The following is a 16,079-nucleotide window of genomic DNA, read 5'->3' as shown; positions in this document are numbered from 1 at the left end:
ACCACTGCTTCCACATGCTAACTCTCCCCTCCCTGAACTCAGTAACATCCCTGGAGATTTGAAGGGCCCAATTCTCATCTCCCTTAAGCCAATGTAAGGAACGCAGACCCAGAGAAAGGCACCCTAAACATATTATTAAAGGAAAATTTAAGAATCTGCAATCATTTATTATTATTTCATTCCTTTATCCTATACTTTTATGGATCAAAACATACCCCATACACATGGTACTCATTATCATAATTATTATTATTTATACTACACTTGCTCCCAAAGCCCCAACCAAGACCAAGGCCCCATCATGCTAGGCACTGTATTTACACATAGCATGAGATAGTCCCTGCCCTAAAGGGCTTACAATATAAATAGGCAAGACAGGCACAAAGGGGAGAAAGGAACCATCATTATCCCTCTTTTACAGTTGGAGAACCGAGGCACAGAGAGATTAAGTGACTTGCCTGAGGCTACACAAGAAGGCTGTGGCAGAGAAAGGAATTTAACTCAGCTGTCCTGAGTCCCAGGCAAGTGTCTTCACCACAAGAGCACCCTTCCTCTCACTGTATGATCACCCCTTGTTTCTTTTCCTGTCTCAGGGTTTCTGTCAAATCAGTTAAGTATCAATGTGTGTAGGTCTCAGCGCTTCTTGTGCTGTAGTTGAGATAAGATGTTGGGGCTGGGGGAAGGGGGAATGACTCTCCCTGTGAATGGGGGAGTGGAGGGATAGGAAAGAGAGCAAGGAGAACTATTGAGACTTGAGGGGCAGCTGGCTCTAGGCTGGGGAGGTGTGTTCTGGTAGATCTCCTGCTGTTCCTATGGCAGTTTCTGGGCAGCTGGTGCCCAGTGCCCTCTCTCCCACCCCCGGCGGCTGATGTCCTGTGTGCCAACGCATCTCTGCCCCCAGGTATTGGTGCTCTGTTCTGTCTCCCATTGCCCCGATGGCCAGCACAAATGCTCTGGCCCCTCCCCTGGACTGAGTGTCTCCATCAAGACCCATGGTGGCTGGAAGGCTGCTGAGCTGATGTCAAGCACCGTGGTGGGTTGCTCTAGCCCCTCCTTTGGATCCTGCTCTTGTCTCTGCCCTATGTCCCCCTCTTCCCCCCCGTGCACTTGGGCGGGAGGAATATAGCTGGGTCCCAGTCTCACCTCCATGAGAGTGGTTGGGGTGGAACACATTGGAGAGGGATGCAGAAACATAGATCTTCCCTGCCCAGTATATCCATTGCAAGGGCACTACCCCACCCCCATCCCACGTGCCCCCACACTCCTGATTCCACTGTCCTTGGATAAGATAATAATACCTCAGAGGGATCAGAGCTTGGGGCTTATAAATGATGAGCTCCAACAGCTGGCCAATAGCTTGTAACTATTATTTGTTTTTGATTCTTTGTTTCAGAAACTATGAAATATTCTCTATGCCATTCATCTATATTTTTCCTGCCGTGTTCCTTGCCCTTATCTGATGAAAATTAATTTGCCCAATAGCAGCAACCTGAATGATTATCACTGAGGAAGTATTTAAGACATCCAGTTGCTTTTGGTAGAGTAAACGCCCAGAGGCCTGAGTAAGTAGAAGACAGTTTCATGGCAGATGTTTATATATACACACGCACTCTCCCTCTCTAATTTCTTGACACATACAGAGAAGCAACATGTGCAGCACACTTCATGTCATACGTCAGTTTCAAACATAGCCCAAATCATCCCTGGAAATGGCAGCAATTATGGTAAGCTGAAACCAAACAACTACAGCAACCTAATAGTTTCAAACCAACACCATCCAGCTGCATGAACTGATAGGAGGACAAGCCTCAAAGCAGCTTATGGTTTACTGGCTGTCATCAGTTAGAAGTTCTGATGCTTAATATAATGAATATCAGTGTTTGTACTGATGGAAGTGACAGAACATTTTGGGGGGATATTTTTACTGTTCATATTGGGAAATGGGTTTGAAGACATTGACATTGCAGGTGTTCTCTCCACAGCATGGAGATAAAGCAGTGTGCAAATAAGGATTGTATTTCACAGATGGGTACAATATGAATGTATATGAAACAGAAAGGAAAGATGTTCAGATGACCATAGTGCAAGGGCATTATAAATACTAAAGTGATTTCTATGTCTTCCTCTAGGGCTACCCTTCTGGGCTTGTCTTATTGGTAGTATAAAAATGGCAGAGGGAGAAGAAGTGTATATTTGCTCACTTTGCCCCTTCCTTCCTACAGGAGCTGAGACTTCATATAGATTCATTGGTTATAAGGCCAGAAGAGATCATTGTGATCATCTCATTTGACCTTCTATATAACACAGTCCATAGACCTTCCCTGAATTAATTCCTGTTTCCGCTACAGTATATCCTTTGGAAAAATATTCAGTCTTGATTTAAAAGTATCCAGTGATGGAGAATCCACCACAACCCTTGGTAAATTGTTCCAGTGGTTAATTAACCTCACTGTTAAAAATCTGCACTTTATTTCTAGTCTGGATTTATCTAGTTTCAACTTCCAGCCATTAGGTTTTGTTATGCCTTTATCTGCCAGCTTAAAGAAGCATTTGTTATCAAATTTCTATTCCCCATGTAGGCACTTTTAGACTGTAATGAAATAACCTCTGAACCTTCTCTTTGTTCAAATAAACAGATTGAATCTATAGGCTACCACTGGAAGGTGATGGCAGGCAGGCTCTAGCGAGCTTGATCTCAACCTGCCTCTCCTGCTCTTGCCCATGATTGAATCTGTCTTTGGAAGGGGAGCTGAGGCTTTTTATTGACCATTTCCTAGAGCTCTTGTGCGAAATGGTTAGAAACAGGGGAAGAAAAGCCCCTAGGAGCCCATTGCTCTCATTGCTCAGGTCTGAAAGGAGCTAGCTGGCTTGCTTTCCTCCATTCCACGCTGTGTCTAATTTGTGAGTAATTTCACAGAATCATACTACCCCATGCCAAGCTTCCTCTGAAACCACTCTTCTAGGTTGCTCTAATCTTATATAGTTGCCCCAGCTACCCCACAAAGCCCTGCTTTCAGGGAAAAACTGCTGACTTCTCTTCACCCTACCCACTGCCCAACTAGGCTCCTTCAGAATCCCCATTTACACAGACAAGGGGCTTGTCTCGACTTACCGGGATGGAGATTGATCCATTGTGTGTCGATTTAGTGGGTCTAGTGAAGACCCGCTAAATCAACCGCCGATTGCTCTCCTGTCAACTCCGGTACTTCACCGGAACGAGAAGCATAATGTAAATCGACAGGAGAGTTTCCCCCATCGACCCAGTGTGGTGTAGACACCGCAAGAAGTCGACCGAAGGTACGTTGACTCCAGCTATGTTATTCATGTAGCTGGAGTTGTGTAACTTAGGTCGACTTAGCCCCGTAGTGTAGACCTGCCCAAGAAAAGGGAAAAGAAAGAGACAATCGTTGGTGGCCTGGGGAAAGACTTTCTTATTGAAGGTGGATTTCCAACTCCCACCTCCCTCAGTAACACCACATTTTAATTAAACCCCCCCCACCTCTTGGAGAATTTGGAAAGTGAAGAACTTTTTATGAAGAGCCCCCTCCCCTTCTTACTCCTCTTCCCTTCTCCCATGTCACTTTAGATGAAATTTAAGGGAAATAAATTGGTGTTTTGGAACAAATACCTCTGTGAAGGAACTCAGCGGCAGCACTGCATGGAATGCAACCAAAGCTGTACTTAGAGACCATAACACTGGAACTGAAGCAGGTAAAGGAAATGCCTGGGAAAGCAAACCATACCACCTACTCTTTTTATACATACACTGTGGGCCTGATTCTCCACTGCCTTGCTTTTTGTGATATTGTTTACACCTGTGCAAAGTGGCTGTATAATGTTACCAGGCAGGGGGTGAAACATGCCATTTAAAGTGCCCTATGGTGGGGGCCGCCCCTGCCCCCAGGAGGGGTTGCATAGCAACCCTGCCCTACACTCACCCCACAGCTGCTCCTATCTCATGGGGCTGGTATGGCTCTCTGCTCCAAGCCATTGGCTCTTGCCACAGTGTGCAGGCAGGGCCCTCCCCCCCCCCCCCCCCCCGGGCCCCCCCCCCCCCCCCGGCCCGGGGCCCCCGGGGAACCCCCCCCCCGGGGGGGGGGGGGGGGGGGAAAAAAGGGGGGGGGGTGTTGGGGGGGGGGGGGGGGGGAGGGAGAGCCAATGGAGTGATAGCTTTTAACAGTACAAAGAGATGCTGAGTTTTGCTGACACACATATTAGGAGGATTTTGATTTTTTTTCCTCTTTCTGCTGTAACCTCAAAAGCACTATAGTGCCATTAAAATGTTTCCCACACTTATCTAGTGGTAACATTAGAGCTGGAGAGAATGAGAGCCTGAAGCCCTCTTTTAGTCCACAAGCCACAGCAGGAGCAGCTGCAATGAAAGGAGATCCACACTCCTCCACCTCTCTACTTCTTGCCTGGCCATTCTCGGTTGGTTTAAAAATATATCCGAGTCTCTGTTCTCTTCATTTGTACCTTTCGACTAAGCAGGGATGTGCATGTGCTGCCAAAGTGGTGGTGCTTTATTTGATGAGGACCACAGTTCCTTGGCAAATGGGCTGAGACGGCACTTGCCAAACCTTCAGCTGTTGAGCTAGGATTGAGGTGAGGTTTCCTCACGTGGTCAGCAAGAATCCAGTTTGCACCGAGTTCCTGAGCTGACATTCTGCTGAGCTGCTTTGCCTAGTAATTTAGGATAAAAAAATTAAACATGAAACAAGGGCATGAAGAGGTGAAATTCCCCTGAACTTCCAGTTCCTCTAGGGGATTTGCCTATATCTCCACATTGATGTCCTCATCTTTCACTGTAGGTGATTTTGTTATGTCCAGTCACAATGAAACTGTTATGTTCCCCTGGGCAATTGTAAATGGCGTGTGTAAAGAATAATCTCTGTTTGCTTCATCTTGTGAAACCCATCTGCTCAAATACAGGAATTCCTTCCCAGGAGAGATCCCACTGGGCTCCCCAGGCATCCCTGCAGGAGGAGATAAAGAGACAACTGTGGGTAGCCAGGAAGAGTAAATAAATCAGAAGGAATTGAAATCCTTTCCAGGTTTTAAAGAGACCTAGTGTCACAAGAGATCCCACTGCTTCTTTTTCCAGGTGCATTCCACTTGAACTGCCAAAGGGACGAGAGGTTGTGTTGTTTTGCAGGGATACATCATGTTGCAGAAGGCAGGGGAATCTGGACACATGCATTATCCTAATGGTGCATTAAGCCTGGAACATTTTATAAAAAGAGACCTAGTCTTTTGAAAACCAAAGAATAGCCAAAAATATATACGCTAATCTTCCCAATTAGGTAGACTGAGACAATGTATTTTAAGCTCTTGTGTACAATTTGTATTCTGTAAAATAAAATGCTACTGTACTGATGAAAACCTCGTATGTATGCTGAGCCTTACTGTTTTGGAATTTGTTTGAATGCTGTTTTTGACATCCTCTTGGGAAGAAAGAGTCTGTTGCTCTGTATTTCAATGAGTTACTTATAGGCTCACTCAGATTTCACTGAAATCACATATATGTACAATAATTGTCACTGTCGGGCAGGTGTTTTGTGGGTCAAATGTTTGCCTTTCTTGCCACAAAGGATTAATAATGGTTTAGGCATGGTTTCTACCAGAATGTTTGTTTTTTATTAGCTTGATCACTTTTTATTATGAAAGTCAACAGACATAAAGATTGGGAGCCAGGTAATAAAGAATAAATAAGTCTTTAGCATTTGGATTCTGCATGTACACACACACACAGAGCCACATTTTCAAAGTTGTACTATGGATCGGCACTTAAATCTGTAATTAGATCCCCAAATAGGCACATAGAAATATAAATACTCATTTTAGATTCCTAAATACATGTTAAGGCACCTAGTCTTAGGCTCCCATGTTAGCAAACAGAACTCTTTGACCAGCTCTAGTATAAATGTACAAATAACAAAACAGCAGCAAAAACTTGGAAGTACCTTTGTGAATAAAATGAGATTGGTTCACTATGATTTGTAGGGGCTTAGTGTGCATTAGTCGATTTGGACAACTGCTGGGTATTAGTGAAAGTGTTTGTGAATTCCAGAAGTTTAATAAACTTTAACAGGAATAATTATTTGTCCTAAAATTCATACTTTTTTTTGCCTTAGTCTTCACAGACAAGGTCAACTCCCAGACTGCTGCACTGGGCAGCACAGTATGGGGAGGAGGTGAGCAGACCTCAGTGGTGAAAGGACAGGTTAAGGACTATTTAGAAAAGCTGGACATGCACAAGTCCATGGGGCCAGATGCAATGCATCCGAGAATGCTGAGGGAATAGGCTGATGTGATTGCAGAGCCATTGGCCATTATCTTTGAAAACTCGTGGCGATTGGGGGAGGTCCCAGACGATTGGAAAAAGGCAAATATAGTGCCCGTCTTTAAAAAAGGGAAGAAGGAGTATCCGGGTATCTACAGACCGGTCAGCCTCACCTCAGTTCCTGGAAAAATCATGAAGCAGGTCCTCAAGGAATCCATTTTGAATCACTTGGAGGAGAGGAAGGTGATCAGAAACAGTCAACATGGATTCACCAAGGGCAAGTCATACCTGACCAACCTGATTGCCTTCTATGATGAGATAACTGGCTCTGTGGATATGGGGAAAGCAGTGGATGTGATATACCTGGACTTTAGCAAAGCTTTTGATATGGTCTCCCACAGTATTCTTGCCAGCAAGTTAAAAAAGTATGGATTGGATGAATGGACTATAAGTTGGATAGAAAGCTGGCTAGATCTTCGGGCTCAATGGGTAGTGACCAACGGCTCAATGTCTAGTTGGCAGCCGGTATCAAGCGGAGTGCCCCAGGGGTTGGTCCTGGGGCCAGTTTTGTTCCACATCTTCATTAATGATCTGGATGATGGGATGGATTGCACCCTCAGCAAGTTTGCAGACGACACTAGTCTGGGGGGAAGGTAGATATGCTGGGAGGTAGGGATAGGGTTGAGAGTGACCTAGACAAATTGGAGGATTGGGCCAAAAGAAATGTGATGAGGTTCAACAAGGACAAGTGCAGAGTCCTCCACTTAGGATGGAGGAATCCCATGCACCGCTACAGGCCGGGGACCAACTGGCTAAGCAGCAGTTCTGCAGAAAAGGAGCTGGGGATTACAGTGGACGAGACGCTGGATGAGAGTCAACAGTGTGCCCTTGCTGCCAACAAGGCTAATGGCATATTAGGCTGCATTAGTAGGAGCATTGCCAGCAGATCGAGGGAAGTGATTATTCCCCTCTATTCGGCACTGGCGAGGCCACATCTGGAGTATTGCATCTAGTTTTGGCGCCCCCACTACAGAAAGGATGTGGACAAATTGGAGTGAGTCCAGCGGAGGGCAACGAAAATGATTGGGGGCTGGGGCATATGACTTATGAGGAGAGGCTGAGGGAACTGGGCTTATTTAGTCTACAGAGGAGAAGCGGGGGGGAGGGATTTGATAGCAGCCTTCAACTACCTGAAGGGGGGTAAGAGGATGGAGCTAGGCTGTTCTCAATGGTGGCAGATGACAGAACAAGGAGCAATGGTCTCAAGTTGCAGTGGGGTAGGTCTAGGTTAGATATTAGGAATAACTCTTTAATTAGGAGGATGGTGAAGCACTGGAATGGGTTATCTAGGGAGGTGTGGGAATCTCCATAGGTAGAGGTTTTTAAGGCCCGGCTTGACAAAGCCCTGGCTGGGATGATTTAGTTGGAGTTGGTCCTGCTTTGAGCAGGGGATTGGACTAGATGACCTTCTGAGGTCTCTTCCAACTGTAATCTTCTATGATTCTGTGATTCTATGTTACTTGTTATTTGCTGTTTTCTGTTTATGGTTCCCCTGTTTAAAAGGTTTCAGTCATCCAATCAGGAAGCAGAAACAATGCTATGTAACTTAGGTGACTAACCACACTCGTGAACAACAGAGAACAGATGAAACAAACATTTTGCAAATAGCCCACAGCATGAAAATGATTCCTTCAAATTATTTAGTGCATACTAACAAGTAACAAAGTCAGAGAAAAACAGATGCAAGTGGTTTGTGAGTGGCTTGCTAATCACAAGAGAGGCTAAGTGTCAGATTTTTAAAGGTATTTCGGTGTTTAAAGATGCAGCTAGCCATCTAGTGGGGAGTTAGGTATTTAGACACTTTTGAAAATCTCACTAGACACCTATCTGTATCTTTAGGCACCTAAATACTTTTTAAAATGTGCGCCTTAATTAATCTAATTTCTAATGAAGAGTTTGACCCCTTTGAGAGTATATATGCATGCACACACACGCACACATCTTCCTTCACATTCATTTGGGCTCTAATTCAGGGAGCCTGGGTCTGATTTTAAGCCTGAGACTGGTGTCACTGAGATGCATTTAAGGTGGGTGTGTGATCAAGCACCTTGCTGAATCACAGCATTGGCTTGCAATTTTTAAAAAAAAGCCGCATTCTGAATGTTAACAAGGAAAACTGAAGGCTTTGTACTAATATATCAATAAAAGTAAAACCAAAACAAGTTTCCTAGCTGTTTAAAAATTGCCAGGATGACTCTAAAATCTCCATTAGTTAGTTACTGCCGCAAGAGTTCCATGTTAAGTATGTTTGTTAAAATATTGCAGGGCTGCTGAGTCCTCATCCCATTTCTTCTCCATCTTGTTACAGGGAGCCCATTAAGACCAGCGAGACAAAGTAGTTATAGATGAAAAAGAACCACTAGATCATCAAATCCATCTCCAGCAAAGGCAGGGTAGAGTTCCCTGAGAGAGCGTATATCCAATTTTAAATTGATATTATGGGGGTAACATTTTCAAAAGCATCCAAGTGACTCAGGTGCTTAAGTCCCGCAGAAGGTCAATGGCACTTAAGCATCCAAGTCACATAGGTACTTTTGAAAATGTTACTCCCTATCTGATTTTATATTTTGTTGGAAAGGGAGCAGTCTGACCCAATGGTTGTCAGATCTTCTTGAGTCTCCATTGTGTAGATCTGGACAACTGAACAAAACTCATTACAGTCAATACTTTTACAGACTACAATTCTCTCCATCCTTACAGAAATACTTGGAGGCATCTCACTTTTCACATCTCATTTTCTATTCTGGTACAGCTCAGAATCAAAGTTTCTGTTCATTTTAAAAATCCAGGAAATATCTTTTTAAAAAAAGTTTTTTAATAAAGAAAAAGGAAATTAAACTATTATACAAAAGCTGCTAAAGTAATATTAAGGGTCTGATTAAACCCATAAACCTCAGGAAATTTGGAGTCTAGGCATCTCTGGCTCACACTCCGTCCTTAACACATGCCCTTTTGTATAATCTGGGTATTGCAGCATGTGTGATGTATCAAAGCCTACACGCATAGCTCTGCAGTTACAGAGACACAATGGGGATGAATTAAGAGTAACCTGTCAGTGGGGATGGGGAGAAAGGAAGTTGTATTCTTTTTTTCTTAAGGCTGGGAAGATGTCTTTAGTCTTTTGTTTTCGTTTTTTAGGGAAAAGGATTTTTATTTAAAAATATGGGTAAAAGCAAGCCTTGTCTTCCTGTTTTTACTGGAGGACAATTTGAAGAGCAAGGTAACAGGGGTGGAAGCTTTCTGAGGCCTTGCCTATGTGAGAAAATTGCACAAATGTAACTACATTAGTATAGAAATTGATGTAGTTGAATAGATGCAACCTTCATGTATGGAAATCCTTCAGTTAAACTGAGATAAGGCAACTCTTAGGCCAGGTCTACACTACAGACCAATATCAGTATAACTATATGTCCACAGATATAACTAGGAATTTTAGCATTTGGGGCAAGCAAGCATATTTATAGTTGCACTCCTACCATTTTTTTCATTATTTTTCTTTTTCTGCCCTGTGGCTTTGTGTCCTCAGTGGCTGCCCCACTCGCCTTGTCCTGGTTACATCCCTGACTATGTCACTTAGGGATGTGAAAATTCCACACCCCTCAGCGATGAAGTTATACTGACCTAACTCCCCATGTAGACAGTGCTATGTTGGTGGGAGAAGCTTCTGCCTCTCGAGGAGGTGGCTTAACTGGGCTGATGGGAGAAGCTCTCCCATCAGCATAGGAATGTCTTCACTGAAGTGCTACGGAGTGCAGCTGCACTGCTGCTGTGCTGTAGGTGAAGACAAGCCCTTAAACTGAAATAAGAGACCACAACATTTGTGTGTGAACAAAGTCTGACCATTCAGTTGAAAGGGTGGAATCTTTCACAAAGAAAACTTTTCTCTCAAGTCTTGTTTGCTAGGAGTTTGTGCTAAACAGGTATTAACAAAAACAAACAAAATCCTAAAAGTTTTAAATGGGGGTTATCGATTTGCACTGGCTTACTGAAATCGGTTTGAAGGCAGTGTGGACACTTATTTGAGTTTAACAGTGTTTTATTTTGGTTTAGCTTAAACTTATTCCTAATGGAATTGGGCCCGGTCTACACTGGGGGGGATCAACTTCAGCTACCTGAGTAACGTAGCTGAAGTCCAAGTACTTAGATCTACTTACTGCGGCGTCTTCACTACAGTGAGTTGACTGCTGCCGCTCCCCCGTCGACTCTGCCTGTGCCTCTCGCCGAGCTGGAGTACAGGAGTCGACGGGAGAGCACTCGGGAATCAATTTATCGCGTCTAGACTAGACGCGATAAATCGATCCCCGCTGGATTGATCGCTGCCCGCCGATCCGGCCAGTAGTGAAGACATACCCTTAGGATATGTCTACACTACAGAGACTATACCCGCAAAGCCCCATAGTGTAGCTGCAACCTACCCCAAGAAGGGATTCTTTTGTCAGTGTAGGAACACCACATCCCTGCATGAAGTTAGCTATGCTGATGGAAGCTCTCTTCCATTTACATAACTGTTTCTACACTGGGGGTTATGTTGGCATAGCTACGTCGGTCAGGGGTGTGGTTTATTCACACTCTTAACTGATATAGCTATGTCGATATAACTTTTTATTGTAGACCAGGCCTGAAGCTGACCTGAAATATGCCTGGTTTAAACAACAACAAAAAACCCCAAACCTTTTGCAGCCTTTTGCCCCTTTCAGATGTTCTTTATAACATTAAGTCATATAGAAGCAAGCAACCAAAAAGGGACCCGAACACATTTATTTTCCTTCACAGGTAATCTAACAACAGACTCATTCTAAATGCCATTGATTTACGGTAGATTTCATGTCATGGATTTAAGGATGCTATTTTAATCTCCGGGTGGGATTTTGGTGAGGGTTTCTGGTTATTTATTTTTATTATATGAAATATTTTTTCTCTAACAGAAATAGGGCATTTCCAAAATCAGTCATCCCAGGAGAGCCAGGTTCTTTTTCTGCTGAAATCAATGAAAATCACAAGGCTGCATTAGTGTAATTTCCCCACCATTCCATGCCAGCATTGTCCAGTGTAATTGCTAGAGGGTCAAGCTACAGGCTGGAGGCATATTTACAGCTCTCCAACATCTGGAATGCATTCCCTGCTAGAGTGGACCATCAACATAATAGGCAGACAGGATTCAATAACGTCTCTCCTGTCTCACTGTTAGCTGTCTCAGATGGCCAGATAATGAGATCACAACTGTGAGTGAAAGTGTTTATGTGTTTATGCGACCACAGGTATGTCCTTTTTTGTGGTGGATTTCTAATTTATGTGCTATGTTCTGGCAGACAGTAAGAGGAGATGTCGTGATGATGAAGCAGGGATGTGACAGAAGACGGGGAGTGTTCTGAGTGGTCGTGGAATGTGATAATAATTTCCTTTCTAGAGTTCAACAGCAGGAAATTGTGACCTCCTTTTCTCCCTGCTCTGTAGCAGCAAAGCCTTATCTGTTTTCATTAGTGCATATCGTAACTACCTGCTAGGGAGTCAACTTTAACCTAGAACATGTTTACAAGAATAAACTGTGTTGGCTAATACCACTGGCCAAGCTAAAGCTTCCCCCCCGCCGCCAGTTAAGTTTTGAATAAGAGCAGTATCCCCTGAGTTAATGCTCTGAACAGCGTGAATCATTACACCGATTTAAAATCCACACATCATCCTAACTCACTGTCAAGGTTTAGTCAAATATCTGGGTTTCCCTCTCTTTGCTACTCCCATTGACTAAAACAATGAACACTGGCGGCACCTTCACAGTGACAGCTGGAGTCCTGCTGCATATCCTGCAGAACTGCATAGCGAGCAACTATAGACCTCCGAAAAAACAACAGGGGTAACATTTCTATAGTAATTCCTCCTGGAAAGGAAGAACCTTGGTAGATGCCTTCTATATGTCATCACTTGATAGTGACTAGTCTTGAGGGCTGTAGTGGTAAAGTATTACCTACAAGACAGAATGAAGTTATGGTGGTTGTAATACAGTGCTTTAAGGTTTAGTCACGGTGGGCCCAATTTTTCTCTCTCTTACATACATATATTCCCCCTATTACCATAGTATCTGAACACCTGAGAACTTTCAATGCATTAATTCTCAAAATAGCTTTGCAAGCTGTTATCCCAGTTGTAGAACTGGGGTGCAGAGAGACAAAAAAATTTGTCCAAGGTCACACAGGAAGTCTGTGGGTGAGCAGGAAACTGAACTTGGGTCTCCCAAGTCCGAGGCTAGTGCCCTATTTGCTGGACAATCCTTCCTCTCACTCTAGAGATACTGAACACACACAGTTCCCACTGACTTCCAATTGAATTGCGGATGCTCAGTACTTTTAAAAATCAGGCAAACTTGCCCTTGGCTCCACAGGTGCAACAGAACCCTGAGACACAATTGTGTTTCATGGGCAAAATTCTTTCCTCCGGTACAGCCATTGAAGTCATTGAGGATAGAAGGCAGAATTTGTTTTCTTTACAGTTCTTATTTTGGCATATTTAAAAATTGATATCCCAGTTTTTCTGAAAGAGAATGTTTGTGCTACATTGGCTTTTGAAAACACAATATGTCTGAATACTTGTGGCAATTTGCTGATGTCTTTTGATGGTCAATTTCCTGATTTTTTACAAGCAATAGTGCAGATTATAACTAGTGATGTGAGGTTGTCTCTGTGATCAGAAATATAAAAATGTGAGTGTGTTTGTGCATAAAAGGCTAATCTGAGAGTACTGTATGTATCTGCTGTAAATATCTCTCTATCTTTGAGTTTTAGCATCGGTTACTTTCCTTCTGACCTGGGGAAAACTGTAACTGCTGGTTTAGATCGAAAGATTTCCTAACTTTGCTTTATCAGGCATTAAAAAGACCATAGTCCAGATTCATTATGTTCTATTTCTTCTCAACTTACATTATACATAAATAATAGAAAAACAGTCTCCCTCCAAAAAACGTCCTGGCATGAAATGTGCATAACTTTCCAGAGTGTGCAAGATTAATAACAGATAATAATTACTAAAAGAAATACTTTAAATGTCATATAAATTCTGTTAATTGGCAATAGGGATGGGAAAATGATTCTTATCTGCCTAATGTACCTAATACTACAGAATTCTTCATGCATAGGTCAAAACAGTGCATCTTGCTATAATGTTATTACAGCCATTCAAGAGACTGAAATATAGGGTCATTTTTATTTAGGGCCCACTCCAACTCCTATTAAACTCAATCAAAGGACTCCAATTGGAAGATGGAGCAAGCTCTTTAAACCTTGAATCCTGGAAGATTTGTTTGTAAATAAGCCAAATCTGAACAATCATTGTTATTTAGAGCTTTGGATGTAGTGACTTTAGTTCCCCTACTGTTTTGAATTCAAATGCTCTGACTTTCACGCTTGTGCAGGTGAAGTGGGAAGTGATTATTGAGGAAACAATGAGAACAGATGGATTTTGTGGGATTTCATATGATTTTGAATCAGCAAGGAGATCAGCATGAAGGAATCAAACAGGAAGAAAGGCAGGGAAACTCGAAAGGAAAATGGAGCATGGATGGTTGCTATTGCCATAATGATAACTAATAAGGAACCATGTTTCTAATCTAAGGGCTTGTCTACAGAGTGAGGTAATGCGCACTACCGGGGTATGATTTCTAAAGAGCACTGTGCTGTACATTAATTCGTCCTGCTGGTGCTCACTAAGGATTCCCTAGTATGTTTTAAGGTAGTACACAGCATTACATTAAAGTGCACTAGGGAGCCTTTAGTGCACACCAGCAGGGTCGATATGGCCCACTTAATGTGCAACACATTAATGAGCTTTAGAAATCATACCTCTGTAGTGTGCATTACCCCTCTGTGTAGACAAGCCCTAAGAATATATCTACACTGCAGTTCCCTGTGACAGGTTGGATCACAGAAACCCCCTTGGGAGCTGCCACCCGATGTGCAAAGACTACCCCTGCTTCTGTTTTCCCTGCCAGCTCAGGACTCCAGCACCCTGTCTTGCTGAGCCAGACACTCCCGTCTGCTCCAACACAGACCCAGGGTCTGAATCACTTGCCCCAAAGCTGCAGGTTTACCTGAAAACAGCTCACAGAAGTGTGCTTGTCTTTAGCACTCAGATGCCCAACTCCCAATGGGGTCTAAACCCAAATAAATCCGTTTTACCCTGCATAAAACGTATGCAGAGCAAATTCATAAATTGTTCGCCCTCTATAACACTGATAGAGTGATATGCACAGTTGTTTGCTCCCCCAGGTATTAATACATGCTCTGAGTAAATTACTAAATAAAAAGTGATTTTATTAAATACAGAAAATAGGATTTAAGTGGTTCCAAGTAGTAACAGACAGAACAAAGTAAGTCACCAAGCAAAATAAAATAAAATGCGCAAATCTATATCTAATCAAACTAAGTACAGATAAGTTCCTCACCAGTTCCAGAATGCTCCCTTTTACAGGCTAATCTCCTTTTAGCCTGGGTCCAGCAATCACTCACACCCCCTGTAGTTACTGTCGTCTGTTCCAGTTCCCTTCAAGTATCCTGGGGGGCGGGGGGCGGGGGGATGGAGAGGCTCCTTCCTTAGCCAGCTGAAGACCAAATGGAGGGGTCTCCCACGGGTTTAAATAGACTCTCTCTTGTGGGTGGAGACCCCCCTCCTCCCTCCTATGCAAAGTCCAGCTCCAAGATGGAGTTCTGGAGTCACCTGGGCAAGTCACATGTCCCTGCATGACTCAGTCTTTACAGGCCGAAGCCATTGTCCACATGGTATCTTGCATGTCTCCAGGAAGACTTCTTATGTGGATTGGAGCATTCCAAGATGCATTGTTCTCCAAGTGTTTCCTGATCAGGTACTTAACCTGGCGAATTCCTTCCTAAAGAAGCTGACCAAATGCCTCCCAAAGCTTACTTAGAAACCAAGCAAGCATACAGCCCATATTCTTAACCTCAGGTAGAAAATGATATATATGTACAAATAGGATGAATAGATATAGTAGACCATAACCTTTACGGAGATATATTACATGGCACAGGCAGCACAAAACATATTCCAGTTATGTCATACATACATTTATAAGCACCCCCTCCCCATAAAGCCTTATGGGGTACACTGTCACATTCCCGTCCGCAAGCCTGGCCACCTTCAGCTCCCATTGGCCTGGAACGGCGAACTGCAGCCACTGGGAGCTGTGGGCAGCTGTGCGTGTGGACGATCGATGTAAACAAACTGTCTCGCAGCCCGCCAGTGGATTATCCTGATGGGCCACGCCTGCCACTGAGCTAGCGCAAGTACCAATAACAGTGAAGATGTGGCAGCATGGGCTAGTCATTCAAGTAGGTACCAAAGGTCCCAGGTGGGCTTGTACAGCCTGTGTCTAAACCTATGCAGTCACTGCTGTTGGTACTCCTGCTAACTAGCTCGGGTTCAGCTCCATGAGCTACAGTCACACTGTGATTGCAGTGTAGATATACTCTTAGTTTTAGACCAGCATTAAATAAACCAGTAGTGCAACCTCTGGTGGGTTACTAAACAAGAGCCTGACCCAACTCTCTCTCTTCTAGGGTTGCCAGTTTTGGGTGGATTCATTCCTGGAGGTGTCTTCGCATGATATAATAATCTTTTAATTCCTGGAGACTCCAGGCCAATCCTGGAGGGTTGGCAACCCGACTGTCTTCCTCTGCAGTAGATGGAGGGAGTTCCTGCTGCGTGTGGTATGCCCGGAGGGAGGGTTGGGCTG

Source organism: Terrapene carolina, unplaced genomic scaffold, assembly GCF_002925995.2.
Source record: "Terrapene carolina triunguis isolate 2854851 unplaced genomic scaffold, T_m_triunguis-2.0 Scaffold113, whole genome shotgun sequence".
In the NCBI taxonomy this organism is placed as follows: Eukaryota; Metazoa; Chordata; order Testudines; family Emydidae; genus Terrapene; species Terrapene triunguis.
This window is presented reverse-complemented; position numbering follows the sequence as displayed.